The 15,901-nt window shown below is 36.0% G+C and overlaps 1 protein-coding gene across 35 annotated transcripts in view; it reads right to left on the bottom strand.

Moving 5' to 3' along the window:
- The window catches only part of HUWE1 (HECT, UBA and WWE domain containing E3 ubiquitin protein ligase 1), a 104,428-nt gene extending 90,492 nt beyond the window's left edge, over positions 1-13,936 (bottom strand). For 18 of the 35 annotated variants that reach the window (XM_087888671.1, XM_087888667.1, XM_087888659.1 and 15 more), the window contains exons 1-2: positions 12,885-13,013; positions 10,682-10,824 (exon numbers count right to left, since the gene is read on the bottom strand). The gene's annotated coding sequence lies outside the window, so the exon portion shown is untranslated. Of the gene's footprint in view, positions 1-10,681; positions 10,825-12,793 lie in introns of all 35 variants that reach the window. The other 17 variants (XM_087888665.1, XM_087888658.1, XM_087888655.1 and 14 more) reach the window with 5 other exon arrangements.
- Between the last annotated feature and the right edge of the window lie 1,965 nt (positions 13,937-15,901).

The raw sequence follows: 15,901 nt of genomic DNA on the forward strand, positions 1-15,901 counted from the left end.
CCTATCCATTCCACAACTGTGGCCCTTGAATAGAGAATGCCTTCTAAATGTATTTTCCCTGGACCATGCAAGGAATTCTGCTGTCAAAGAGAGCTTGTCTCTCAATAGTCCTCAATGTCTTACTGAGGTTTGGCTGTTTATCCAATAAATCCAGGCAATGACCAGGAGTCAACACACATACATCCTCTAGTCCGGTTTCATTTACTATATCCAACAATCATGACTCTTTTCTGCCTTCTACATACATTTCTTACCATTGAGTGTTCTTAGGTCAGCCATATTTTATTTCTAACTATAGAAATCACATTAAAAAGGCCTAGTTTGTTTGTAAACTGAAACAATATAAGGAGAGGAACTCATTCATTCGTAACATAAATACAAAGAAAAAGAGCCTTGGTAGTACAGGGGCTTAAGGCACCCTGTTATTAAGCTGATTAAGACCAGCTGCCTGCAATTCTGCAGGGTTCGAATCTCGCCAAAGGCTCAAGGTTGACTCAGCCTTCCATCCTTTCTAAGGTAGGTGAAATGAGGACCCAGTTGTGGGGGCAATAAGCTGACTTTGTATAAATATACAAAAGGATGAAGGCTATTGCTGAGCACATTGTAAGCCGCCCTGAGTCTTCGGAGAAGGGCGGCATATAAATCAAATTAAAAAAAAAAAAAAAAAAAAAAATATACAATCTAAGCAAAATTCAAATCATTGTTAAAATGCCAATAAAAATGTAAAATGTCAATGCAGAAAAATCCAGTATCTTCTGGATTCAAAATTCTAGACAATCAAACCCCTATAATTTTCCCAACCTCAAATAGAGATTTCAATCTTAACTAGCCTTACGTTATAGTCTGCTGTTTCCCAAATTCAGCAATTTGGAGAAAGATGTTTCCATTTTACTATCATATCTTCAACTTGAAAAATCACTACTGCTGATTAAGATGTCATACTTTTGTTAATTAACCCAACTATGGGAACAATAAACACAATTAATTCCCGTTTCTGATTTTCTCAACCATGATCTTTCAATGTAGGACAAAGCTGAGAAGGAATACCTCTGAAATGGAAACAGCTATACTGGAGAATAGCTGGATACCCGTGCTTTGCTAGGAAACTATGTGATGGGGATTGATAAATCAACACTTACAGCTTGACAATTAATGAGTAGTTATGATCGGCCTCTCCTCTCCCCTTCTCCCTCTCAGCCTTGCCTCACAGAATCCTATCCTATCCTATCCCCCTTCTCTCCCTCAGCCTTGCCCCCAGAAGCCTATCCTATCCCCCTTTTCTCCCTCAGCCTTGCCCCACAGAAGCCTCCCCTATCCTATCCCCTGGTTGCTGCTGTGAAAGTGAAACTGAAAGTGAAAGTGAAACTCCTCTCATCAGCTTGTGTTTTGCATTTGGAACAGATTTCTTTTCAGGTGGGGAGGGGGAGTAGAACTCCTTAGCATCAGAGCATGTTAATTATAATATAGGAAATTCTAATGCTCTGATGGTCATTTCAAAAAATCCTCTCTTAGTGAGCACCTAAAAGCCAAGAGGAACATACGTGGCAAATTTCAAGTTTGTAGGCTTTACGGTTCTGGATATTTCGTTATTATGGCATGAGTGGTTTTCACTTTTATATATATAGATTCACAATATGTACCATATCCAATGTTATATGAAGATGCAACAGGTATTATCAAGACCTTTTTATACTTCTACTACACTCCACCTTTTATTCTTTCTAATCTTTGCCTCCTGCTGCTTATAACTGCTTTTAAAGCCTTGTCAGCCAATTCCAGCTCATGAAAACAGTTACCTCATATTTTAGGCACTTGGACTGTGTTTATTTTTCTGAATGCTTTTGACCTTTTAAAGTTTTCCTTCATTTGAGAAGGAAAGTCTGAAGTCTGATTTCTGAAAGTCCTCACTTTCAGAAATCAATTTTATCAATATGCAGCGGGACACTCTCTTCACCAAACAGTGAAATAATTCTCAGAAACCTACCTTTCTCTTTGCATCATATACCACATGGTAAGAAATAACTCTATATTCCCATCTTATACATTTTCTCAACCCTACCACTTCTACTTCAGCAACTAACCCCAGCTAAAGTGAAACATAAATGTCATCATCTTTGGAAAGAAATGTGCTCCATCATAATTCAATGCAAAAGACAAATCCAAATCTTAATGTAGTATGTAGTACATAAAATAGTATGTAGCTCTAAACAATAGGCTACATATTTGCTTCATTCCATTTACTGCAAGGACTATAACACAGTAACATTACACGGTGCAATTCTTTAGTAAGGAGGCATTTTGTCCTTTGACCCATTTGACCAAATCATTTCCTATGTCATTGTGCATTTACTAGGGATTAATCCTCATTTAACAGAATACAATCTGTATGTAGGATGAAAGGATTGAATTATAATAAGACAATCCTAAGTATGTTAGCATAAAGTTTGTTATATGCATTAGGAAGTACTGCTAATTTTGGTTAATTTAGACTTATTATGTACATTTTTGTGACAAGGTTATAAAGTGATGGCATTGTGAATGCCATCTTAACTACTTTCTCTTTCCCGGCAGAATTCATACTTTCTGGATAATTAATGTTTATTAAATATATTTGCCATTCAATACTCAGATCAACTTACATTCACAAAATATAACATTAATAGAAATAGCACTTAGACTTATATACTGCTTCACAGTGCTTTATAGCTCTGTCCATTATATAACATTAAACCAAAAGCATAGTATTAAAATTGGGCAGTGAGATATCACAGATTTTTATCTTTTTCCAGCATATGCACATACGTCTATGCCACACCAATGTTCATTAACTGGATACTTATTATGAGCAAAAGTGGTGCTCAGCAATAGGTGAACTTATACAGTTATTAATTACATCCTGGAGTAAAAGCAGAGAAAGTGATTATATTCTGATCCAACAGTTATTTGTATCAGGAGTTCAAAAATAATTAATCTCAAACTCTCACCATAATAAATATTTGAGGAAAGAAACTGGCTCGTTTCTGGTAAGAGGAGCAAGTATCTAAGTTAGTATGTCCTTTTCATTCTTGACTGGGAGATTTAAAATTCTTATCCTTCTAAACAGTTCTGGCCTACCTTCCAAAGGAGATCTCAATTCCTGACTTTAAACACCATGTTGTCATACTAGAAAGATGAACAAGCTGACCAAAGGTAGGTCAGGCAGGATTAGCCTGCAGGTCTGCAGTATATGCAGACTTGTCATTCATGATTCCAATCTTCTTTGCTCATTCAGGCAGAATAAGCAACATCCAATTTGCAGTGGTGATAGCAAGCTTTTATTATCATTATTCAGGTTACAGGCATTTAAATGTAAATGCAAATTTGCAATATATACAGTATCACATTTCAGTAGTCGTATATCCTAAAATTTATTTATTCCAATTGCTAAGGACCACTGAAGTATTACAACGATATACAGTTAAGAGTGTGTGTTTGCAATTTTAGGTTGCTTTTTGGAGGGAGATGATCTTTTTTTTAAAGAAAAACAAAAACTAAAGCCTATTGGAATTAAAATACCTATTTTATTTGATCCGCCCCTCAAATCTGTTCCACTATTCATCTAGTTTCCTACTGAACTTTAAGTGAATTTTGGGTGGCTTAGAAGATGCCAAAAAAGGGGGCTGAGAGCCTCACCACAGCCTGTAAGTAAAAGGCTGACCACTATATATTTCATATGTACCTCTTCAGAAAAATTTAAGAAGTGCTGATTGATATACATAAGCTGCAGGTTAAGCAGGATATGTTAGTTGACCTTGTGACTCAGTCAGACATCCCAAGTGCTGATTACCTCGTGCTCATGAATTTGTATAAGTCTTTGGGGAGATATGACTTCCATCACATAAAGCAAAGGCGTACTCTTCAGCCCCACCCACTCCTGAAAACAAGAATATTTTTTTAAAAAGAAGTTACTGGGACTGAACAAGGCTACATTACCTTCCAATAGTTTTGATAAATGGCTAGAATTACTCCTAGAGGGCAGGAAAGGTTTGGGAAAAGCAACATAAAACTCTGCTTTAGGATTCAGATTATATTTAACAAACAGGTAAATGTTTTAGGGTATAAATATATTACATTTCAATTTTTTTTTAAATGTGTGCCCAAATTCTAACAGTGATTATATGTACCAAGTACCATTCTTTTATACATTAAGTTATGCATGAGGATATTTCCTTTTATTCAAATCCCTTGAATTTTTAAAGATAAAGTAATTTCATCAGTTAGCAATACAATACCGAAAAAGGTTAATTACAAGAACTGCATAGTGAAGATTCCCCTTTGCAGGGATTCTTAGAATATATTTGCACCAGAAAATTTTCACAGGTGGGTTTCTAACAAACCTGCTCAAATTATATTAAGAGGCCATCTGCACATCTGCTACATTCTCTACATGTAGAGAATTCATTTCATTAATTATGAAATGAAACAATTATGTGTAATCTATAAATACCAAATTAGAGAAAAATAATTCTGGAAAAGGCTATCCCTAATGATTTAGACAAAGTGGTTTCCATAAATTCACATGCAACTAGAAAGCAGAATATCAGCACCATCCAGAAACAGCTCTTTCATTCTCCTCTTTAATCGATTTGCTCCAAAATTTAGGCGAATAGATATTTTTCATATTTGAAGCATCCAGGTTAGATAAACAGTGTTTCTGTAACACAACATGTTTTATTATCTACCTCAATATAACTTAGTAAAAGTTTCTGTTGATTTGTAATCTCTTTTGCTGATAACAGGAATTCTGAGACAGATTAACCTGATATCTGATAGTCATAACATATTTAATGTGAACTTTGATCTAATTACCCTTCTCTTCCCAAGCTGTCCCAATTAACATTCTAAACTGCAGGCTATTTATTACTCTGGAACAAGCTAGAAATATTAAATTAATGCTTTCCAGCAGCTCAATTAGTCCTCTCCAGATAAGTTACAGCACCCTTGGTCTCAAGGCACCATGCTTGAACTCCAACATAACCAAAGTATCATGCTGGAAAAGATGGCTTCCATTCCATGTTTGAAATATAAAATGTAATTGTAAAAGTTCAGACTGATTTGCCCAATCTAGCAATGTCCTAGATATGCTAGATTACAATTCCCATAATTCTCAGAAAACAAATCCATTAGTTATATTGATTAGAAGTAATGTAACTTGTAGTTCTGAGATGCAATTCACTATGTTGGACGGTGCTTGTTTAGTCAAGTAGTTCATTTAATGGCTTTATCTCACACTTTTCCTTTTAAGCAAATACTATGACTTAAATAATTTTGAGAAGCCAGTGTCCATCAAAACTAATAGAAACTAAATTTTCATGTCAAATAAAATTTTCATGTCAGTTACTGTGAGCTTTGGCAAAATACATTACCAACCCAATATTCAACAACGACAGACAAAGCAAAGACTCATAGTTTTTGGTACATATCAGCATATTAAAAGATAATTGCTGTCAAACATGCTCAAAGGCAAAGTTGTCTTCATGAAATAACATTACATCTTAAAGAAAATTAACATTGTAAATTTAATCTGCCCAGAAGAAATTGCATTCAAAATAAATAGTTAATGGAGCTATGCACAATCTATCCCTCTTAATTATATCATATCAGGCAGTTTAGGACTGAGTACATTCAATGGAAGCTCTTATCTCCAAACTTAAACAAAATTCTATTCTGTCACTTTTTTACCAAGACATATTGCCTTGGGCTCACCAAATTCCATCTCATCTACAAACAGGCATGGTTTCAAGACTTTACTATTTAGTAATGGAGGCTTCTCTCCCAGTATTGGAAACCCACTGAAGATGAAAAACTAGGCAAAAATATTATTCATTATTTCAATGAATAAAATTAGATAACTCCAGGAAGAATAGACAAAATACAAACTTTCATATTAAATTGAATACATCCATTGCCTCCTTATATAGCTCAAGAGAAATAAACTCCAAGTTTTTTCTTCATTATATTTTAACATTTATCTATCTAAATGAAAAATAAAACAAAAGCACACATTCATCCTTGAAGGGTCAAAGCTAGTCAGATAAGGATACAGCACCAACACTGGAAATCCCAAAAGACCAGTGTGTCTTGTCAGATTTTCTCTCAGGCACATATAAAGAGACCTGCTTAGTCACTGTAACGATTTGGTGTTTAAATTTCATTTTTGCAACATGACACATCAAATCCCCATAAATATTGTTTGACAGGCACCAAGTCACAACTGCAAGATAGACAAGTATGCTTCTAGCACTTTAACATCTTCACTGTAGTAGCTCAGTTACAGAAGCAAGCAAATAGTAGCAAGAGTTATAAAGATTTCAGAGCAGAACACTAAGAGGCTAAATTTATTTACCATGTGCTACACTATTCTTCATGAACATAGTCCAATCGTATGAAGCATCCAGAAGTATAAATGTTTAACATAAGCAGCCTGCTTATTCATTCATTCAAACAAACAAACAAACAAACAAACTGATGTGTATTCAAATTGTGGATTCTTTAAATTCTATATAATTATAATATTAAAAAGCTCTTGCCATTGAAAAGATGTCTATTTTCAGTAGTCACTTTTTAGATTTGTTCTTTCTTCCAAGGAATCCCTAAATAGAAACTAAATACATTGCAAAAGACTTGGCAGTACATTCAACTATGCTGAGGACTAACTAGGTTTTCAGAGTATTAGTACTGCCCCACAAGTGCAGCCTAAAACACATTGAGTAACTAACTAATGGATAAACAGACAAGCTGTCTTCTAGGGGTTTCTGTGTTCTTTTAGGAGAACTATGGAAACCACGTGGACTTTCAGAACAGACTGTGTTTGAAAAATGATTACTCTATTAATCTACAACTGAGTTTTTAAATAACACTGTTCCAATTAGATGAATCTCTAATTCTCTCTTTTTTTTAATTCAAAAGGTTAGAATTACTGTGGAATTATAATTCCTGAAAGGTAAGAGTTTTTCAGATCAAACCACTACCAAACATCAGATTCTTGATGCAAATACAATTGCAATACAAATACCTAACTCTTCTATGCTTGGAGGAACACACGAAACAGAAAGACAAATTATCTTTGAAATCAATCTCAAGCTGTTTGAATATGACTGTACAGGATAGCATAACAGCAATGTTAATTCTGAGTGGCTAGATGTTATTACATGCTTCAAATGATTTTGAATTTTTTTCTATAAATGAAGATTTATATTTAATCATATCAAAACAATGGAAAATGGTGAACTTATTACAAGGGTACTTCAAAGAGTTGTCTGAGCTAATCTTCTCACTCTGAACATTTGTTTGTGAGTTTGCAAGTCACTCAGACAACCAAATGTGTTAAGCTGGTCAACAAGTATATCAGGTTTTAGCAACTCTACTGTTATGACACATCAAATTAAAAGTCTCAGAGTAAGGATTGCCTCTGACAGTGATATTTACAAGCCAAATAACCATTTATGTAGTTTACTTGAATGCAGGATTCATTAAATATACAAAAGCCAAATTAATTTCCTCACTGAAATTACAGAAAGGCCAATATTTATATTTACAGTAGAAATGCTGCTTCCTGCACTGGATATTATTTCTATTATTAAAATATTTTGTAATAGGAAGCAAGAAAGAAGCATTAAGCTTTGAAATTTTTAGAAAATGCCATTGTAATATAGATGGGAACTCAGGGAAGTTAGCATGCTATTTTGGGAACACAGGATAAAGTATCCCACCATGTAGCCTATTTCTAGCTTGAAATATGGCAAATACATTGCATGAAAAGTATGAGGCAAAATATTCAAGATTTGTAAGCAGTTATTAGGGGCCTATACAGATTACACATCTGTTAGATAAGCAGAAAGGAAAACTATCTTTTTAGTTATAGGAGTAAAATTGAGACAGAAGGTGTTACTGTTTTGCAGTGGTGAAATATCTATTCATTTTAATAAATTTATTATTCAAGATACAAAACTGAATGCCAGACATCACTATAGGTTTATTTGTTTTAATGCTTACAGGTGATCAAATAAACCATTTCTAAACACTCTTGAATAGTATTATACCCACTGAACATATCCTAGGGTGAAATTGACAAACACCAGCAAGTTAAATGATGCAGTGTGTAGCCCTAAGTGAACTGATAGCTACAGGTCAGAAATTTAGGTTATTATATTTGTTCTTTCAAAGCAAGAGCAGGGTTTTTATTATGAGCTCCTATTCATACACTTCAAATGAGGAGTACCTCAAGGGTGGACATAGATACTGTTACTTTTATGCACGAGAATAAAATGCTGAAAAAAAAACATACATATTATGTTAGAGTAATTAGTTTTTATACTATTGTCCCTCTTCAGTTTGATAAATTGGGGCTTTGCAATTTTTTCTGAAAATGATACATTATCCAATAGCCTTAATTTGTTCTAATTTTAGCCCCATGATTGCTGATAAGATACAAAATTATAAAAATGTTCCATTTAGTAAAATAGTAATATTCTGTATCTTCTTTGATGAATATATATTATACTTCATAAGGTACCTAAAATTGAGTTATGAACTTAGAAGTCTGATTTGTATCATACTTTTATCATGAGGTCAGAAATTTATTACTATTTTGAGATACTGCCTGTCCAATCACATCAATCTGTCACATTGGTCCAGCAAGAGGAGTATGTTGTGGGTCCTAGTCCATGACAAAAATGTCATCTGACAGGACCCAGGAAGAGAACCTTTTCTCCTGTGGCACCCACCTTTGGAAGATCATTCCACCCGAGAAGAGTTTGCCCCCTTGACCTTGCTGGCCTTCTGGAAGGGCCAAAAAACCATGGCTCTGCCATCTGGCCAGCAACATGGGTATGGAGCATGGATAGTGGCTGTATTGCTATAGAAACTGAGCTCTCCCACAGAACATGACTTTTTAAAATAGCTTTTAATGGTTCCTATTCTTTTTATATATTTGAATTATTTTTAATATTATGGTTTTGGTGATTTTCTTGCATTATTTTTATCTTTTTAGCTTTGTACATGGCCCAATCATATATGTGAGATGGGCACCTGTATAAACTACAAAATAAAGTAGCTTTGTCTAAACTTCCATCCTTGCTTCTCTATTAGCATTCATATAGAAACGCACAACACTTTTAATATTTAAGCATACAGTATGACTACTACTGCAAAGTAACAAAATATATTTTACAATATATGATTTGAGGATGGTATTTAATATCAAAAGATAGCTTTTAATGAAGTCAATATGTTTATTTCAGGAAAGACAGCTGAAGAACTATTATATATAACAAAATTAGTGAGGAAATGTAACAAATATATAAAAAATGACATGATTTTCACATGGTGCAATCCATTGGCATATGACTCGTCTCTATTCACAATATATAATCAGCCCTGAACTGATTCAACGAAGCAGTTATGTTCTTAAACTATTAATATCTTGATTCTCAGATGTCTTAAGTATCATAAGGGGATTAATACATATAACTGTTGAAAAATGGAGCGTGGAAAGCAAAATAGTTGGATATAATGTTCTGCATATGTATATCAGTTTAGTAGAAATAAGATTGGTTAACTACATAAAAAGAGCAAGAAAATCCAACTGCAAAGCTTCAAAAATCCAACTATTGTTTTCAAGTAGCTTATTTAAAAAAAATCAAATATAATTATAACCCAATATTTCCAAACAGGAGCAGCAGGAAAAATTCAGTATCACCTCAATATTGTAAATATTAAATGAGAGATACAGGATTTGAAATTCAAATACAACCCTAGTTTCTTAATGGTATTAGTCAAGGTTTTTGTACCATAGCCAAGATAGAAATGAAAAATTTTATATACTAGCCAGTATCCTACAGAATTTAGAAATGTAAAGATTGATATATGATGATAGCCTCAATTATTATGTATTGACTGTCCAACTTTAGTGGACTCTGAATGGCATAGAAAACTAGTGAAAACAAAAGCAGTTAAAGAATTGAATCAACTAGACTATCCAGACTAAAATAATGCAATAGAGAGTCAAAGAAGGGCCATTGAACAAATGAGCATCAACCTCAGGCCTGGGACCAAAGCCAGATTTTCAAAAGCTTTCCAAAACACCAGGAGAGAGGGCACCATCCTTATCTCTTGAAGGATGCTGTTCCAAAGGCTGGGAGCCATAACAGAGAAGGCACACTTCCTAGGTCCCATGAGATGGCAATGCTTAATAGAGGGGGACCTGGAATGTACCCATTCTGTTGTAACTTACCGGGCAGGAAGAAACAATTGGAGACAAACAGTCTCCCAGATATCCAAGCCCTAACGCTGTACAGAGCTTGCTGATGTAGGGGAAAAAATCATTTACAGCAGATAGTCTTAGCACTTCAGATGCTAAGACTATCCTAATGGTCAGGAATTATGAAAATTGTCCATCTGTTATAAACATCTTGCTATAGGAAGCCATTCCCCCCCCCCGCCCTTTCCCTCCCCCCTCTGCCCTTCCCCACACACATACACACAAGAAATAAACAGTGACAGATGCACACAAACAGGTAAGGGTCAAAAACACTTAACCAACAGTCATTGCCTGAAAATCAATTAATAACTTTGGGATATTTCATGGAATCATTGTTTTGAAGGAAAATAAGCATTGCCGAACAGAAATTTCTGTACTAACCTGGAATCACAGCCAATCCATACTTGGCCTGTTCTGATATTCAAGTCACTTCTCTGCCACCTTTGCCTTACCGTAGCCAGACCAAGGTAATACTTCTTGGTTTCTCAGTCAGTCTAATCCACTTATGTCAGATTATTCAAGGCCTGCAATAAATATAGATATATAAATTCTGGCTTCATGCATATTATGTTTAAAGAATATGTATTTTCTAAAAAGGTTTTCATTCTAGCTACTATATTACAAATGATTTGTCTTTCTTAAACCTACCCTCTTAGATATTAAATTCCTTTTAGATGCCAACTCTAATGTTTCACAATATAATCAAAATATTTAATACACTTACATCTTACCTTTATGTACAGAAGCTAAAATCCTTCCTCTTATTTCCCCCCACAACAATCCTATAAGGTAGACTGAGATGAGACTGTGAACCTCCATGGGTTAGAGTGCCGTAGAGCCTGGGTCTCTCCACTTCTATCTAATCCAGTACCTTGACCACTACAAAACACTGGCTCTCAAGTCCTGTTGAGTTCACTAAGTAGCCCATAAATCATGGCAATCATCTCATATATAATTATTTTGTTTACCATCAAATACAGAATAAGCATCCAACATTCTTCTAGCCAACACAAACAGGGCAGACTAAGAAATGCTAGACTCAGCACATTGCTTCATCATTTCTTGTACCCAACAAGATTTTATACAATGGAGACCTAACAAAAATGCCAAAACAAGCTTTCAGAATTAATATTTATTTCTACAATATTAAGGTAACATTTTTAAGAAGTTAAGTTTATCAACTCTTTTTCCATTCTTGTCTTTAATCTAAAAAGCCAGACTTTGGAGAAATAAATTTATCTTAAATATCCCAGCAAAAATGAGTAATTAAACAGCCGTGTACACAAAAAATATCTAGCTAAGAAAACTGTCAGTAAATTAATGGTGCATTTTCCCACCTTGCTTTTCATTTTAATATGCTACAACCAGAGCATAAAAGTTGTTCAGCTTTGGTTTTCTCTAACTGAAGAGTTAGAAAAGCATATATATGTAACCAATTTGAGACACAGTTCTCTATCTAACATACCTTACAAAAAGTCAGAGAAATTTATGATGGGTTACCCAAGAAATATTTGAGTTTGCTACTTAGAATAAACAAAGTGTACCACAATCTATTATGAAGGAAAGATCAGATTGTAAAAAATCACTTTGGAATCAATTTGGAGACATATTTAGAACAAAGATAGATATTTCACAGCAGGCTTACAAAAGTATACCTATACACAAAGGCATCCTTTTACTACATACATCCCCCCCCAAATACTAAGATAACGTAATTCTACACCCTTTTAAGGAAAGTTAATACAAGGGGGGGGGGGATCAAGAAACACATCTAAGGACTGTGAAACCAGACTCTTAAGAAAACTATAAGGTTGAAATATATATATATATATATATATATATATATATATATATATATATATATATATATATTTCATCCTCATAGTTATATATATCTATCTCTATCTCTATCTCTATACACATACCAAATATATTTTGTATATTAATGTAATAGCTCCCAATAGTCTCCCCCCAACCCTCATCTTTCACGAACCCACTGCAATAGACTGACACGAAATAGCGCAATGGTTTCAATCCATGGTATTACTTCAACTATATATATATTTAATATATGATTAACCCATTTGGCTGGGTCGAGGTGGGACCCTGAACGAAGTACGCGGGCTGGGTTCTCAAAAGGCTAACGCGTTGGCCGCCTCGCTTCCTTAGTCGAGTATGTCGCGTTTATACCTAAAAGGAGAGGGGGGGCGGGGAGGGGGGGGAAGAGAAAGGCCGAAGTCTATCAAGACCCCTCTCCGGGACTCACGTGCCTCCTTTTGCGGATGATGTGCGAGTGAGATAGAAGAGGAAAGTCCTACCTCCAAAGGAACAGAGGCGAAGCACTTCGCAAATGGCTAACCAATTCCCAACCGAAGGATGACCTAAGGCAAAACCACCACCACTTCCCGACTTCAATCACCCCCCCCCCCCGCTTCATCTCCAGGGGAAAGCCAGGGCCCATTGTCCCGCCTCAGCAAACATCCCTTTTCTCACCCCGCTTCCCTCTTCCCTTCGGCTACAGCTTCAAGTGGTCCCCCGTCTTGGCGGGTCCCACGCGCCCCTCCAGTCCGGCTTGCACAGATACCTGCTCCGGGAAAGAAATGGAGGGGGTGTCAATGCCGTACCCCGTTGCCTCCCGCCGCCGCCATCTTAACAGCAGTCCCTGAGCCTCAGCCCCAGTTAAATCACGCGAGAACTCACCACCTAGTAGGGGAGCGAAGAAGAGACGCGATAATTGAGGGAAGATCAGACGAGAAGTGGAGGAGCTGGGAGGGAAGGAGGCAAGTCATGAGGAAACGAAAATCTCGCGAGGCGTTGTCTCAGGCAGCCACTTCCCGCGAGAAGAACAAACCAGAAGAGAACGGCGCGAGCCTCTGCAATGGCGTTCATCTCCGGGGAGCTTTTTTCCACAGGCAGAATATTGGAAGGGCCATTGTAGTCACGCGCCGGAGTTCCACGCTCGGAATGAACAATCCAATTAGTTACTCTTCCTCGTGATGAGTACCGCGAGAACCAAGATTCAGATTGTTTCTCGCGAGAATCAACGGAACAGTGCGAGAGTTTCAGTCATGGTGTTTTCCGGGTATCTTTTTATTTCTGCTTATTGCAGAAATTTGAGTTTTGGATAAATTATATCATGTGAGAAACTGTCCGCGGTTCAACCTGGCTAAATCCTGAAAGTTTCATCAGCCTTCCACTGAAGGGGCAAGAGAGAAAGGAAACTTGGCATCTAGAGAAAATTCCCGCGAGACTTCGTAGAGCACCTACGAAATGCCGAGACTTGCGTGCCTGAGACAATCGTTGGGGGAGGCGGGGCGGCGAGGCGAAATCTCGCGAGAGCTAGTGACGGCTTGCGGAAGTGTATTGCTCGTTTAATCTGTAGCGAGATTTCGCAGGCGTTTTGCTTTGGGGAGGTTCAAAGAAAGCGACGTGGGCTAGGCCGGGTAGAGGCGTCTCGGGGAACCCCCTCGAAAATTAGGATTTTTCCCCCTCTTCTCGCATAACTTCGCGGGCGGAATTCTCGCGAAAGCTTGAGAAAGGAAGAAACGAGAAAGACTGTTTCCAAACAGACCGGGTTACCCGCTGACGCCCTCTAGCGGTGGAGGGTTGTCTTCTTGCCCTCGCGCTCCCTCCTTTGTAGTGCGCAGGCGTGTTACGGAGCGCGTGGGGACTGTTCTTTCCTCCGCAGCGTGAGCGCGCGAAGCTGTCTGGAACGTTCGTTCTGCTGGGGAGATCAAGAAATCACCCCACGCCCCCCCAGGCTGTGTGCGAAGAGCTGAAAGTCTGCCAAATAAATAAATAAATAAACCTTTGAAGAAAGCAGAGTCAGGCCACTCATCCTGTTGGTGCTAAACATTTTTTTACATGTTTAGGAAGACGCCAGGAATTCGATTTCATTTAAATAAAAAACTTATCAAGTTATTTAAGATTAAACGATAGCTTTGGAAGTACCAGGCACGAATTGCAAGTTTTTTAGAAGGGCAGTTATTTTTCAATTTTTTTTATTAGTCCCAACTTCGTGGCCGATAAAATATTTTATCTATAATCTACAATTATAATTCCGAACACGTTGTAATTTTACGAGTTACAATATAAGGTCTATTGAAGTAACAGATGGGAGGAAACTGCTCCTTTTTTTTTTTTTAATTAACGCAAGTTGTAGGTACTTGGAAGCTATTATTTCTGGTAGTACAAGCGCATCTCTAACCTGTTGGTTGACCAATCTAGTTTTGTAGCTTTTTGAAATGGAAGAAAAACTTGCTTAACCAGATTTATCAAGCGCCATACAGTAATCTTAGCCTTTTTGCATTATCTTTCATTAACTTCGACAAATATTAATTGCAATTTGCAGGTGTTTTCCCTCCAAACAGATTTTACTGTTCAATGTAATCATGAAAGATGTCCAACACAAATTGATATTAAGTACTTATAACCTGCAACATTCCAATAGTATAGTAACTGGAAAGGGAGCATTCCAATAGTAGTATAGTAACAACTGGAAAGGGAGAACACCTGATGTAAATTAATTCAAATTAGGTTTGTGTGCAAACATGCTTATATTAAATCTGGTTCACATATCTGAACTATAATTTATGGTTGGCATAAATCTCTTCTAATTTTCCTAAATCTTTATGTTGAAAATTCTTAACCGATGAACTAAATTGGCTTAATCATCTTATATTCACATTTTATATGTATGTTATTTTAACTGTTCACCGCCCTGAGTCCTTCAGGAGAAGGGCGGAATAGAAATTGAATGAATGAATGAATGAATGAATGAATGAATGAATGAATGAATGAATAAATAAATAAATAAATAAATAAATAAATAAATAAATAATAGATTTTGAGTTATTAAACTCTTATGGTTTGTAAACATAGCATATGACAGATATGATTGTAACCAATTATACTCAGCAAACTCTAACATACTTTGTGTAAGTCACATTTAGTAAATGATCTAGGTTCTAGTTTACACAATACAATAATATAATATTGGCTATGTGTTCTATTTCACTTGTGTATATAAAGAACATTTTGCTTTCCTTGGTTCAGTGTTTTACCCTATTGGAGAAGTTTAGTTAACAACACTAACTGTTCAAGGTATGAATTACATGAACCAGAGTCAATTGCATTATTACATTTACATTTTACAAGAATGTTTATTATGTACTGCGTAAAGATTTTAGAGAAGAAAATGCATATCACACCTGTCCTAGAACATTATTGTAATGAGGTTACCAAAAGTATTGTTAAGTTTTGTTTAAGAGTCAGGCTATATGATCTAATTGTTCAACCTGCCTTTGATGTAATAACATCTGGTATTAATCCATTGATTTGTAGATCATGGTTCAAGATTATGATACAGTTATTTTCTCTTGGCATATATTGTGTAAACCCAGCAAATCATTAGTTAGCATTTTAGATTAGCCAAATTGTGGTTTATTAAATAAATCATAGTTAAATATACTTGAATGTTCTGTGAATCATGCCTAATCCCTATAATATTTAGAAGCTGCAAATAAAATATAGCCGCTTTCCCTGATTTCTTGATATGGGGGCTAAAATTCACATCCAACGTAATTATGACCACAGTGGCTG

Source organism: Pantherophis guttatus, chromosome 2, assembly GCF_059756535.1.
Source record: "Pantherophis guttatus breed Tessera chromosome 2, ASM5975653v1, whole genome shotgun sequence".
Classification (NCBI taxonomy): domain Eukaryota; kingdom Metazoa; phylum Chordata; class Lepidosauria; order Squamata; family Colubridae; genus Pantherophis; species Pantherophis guttatus.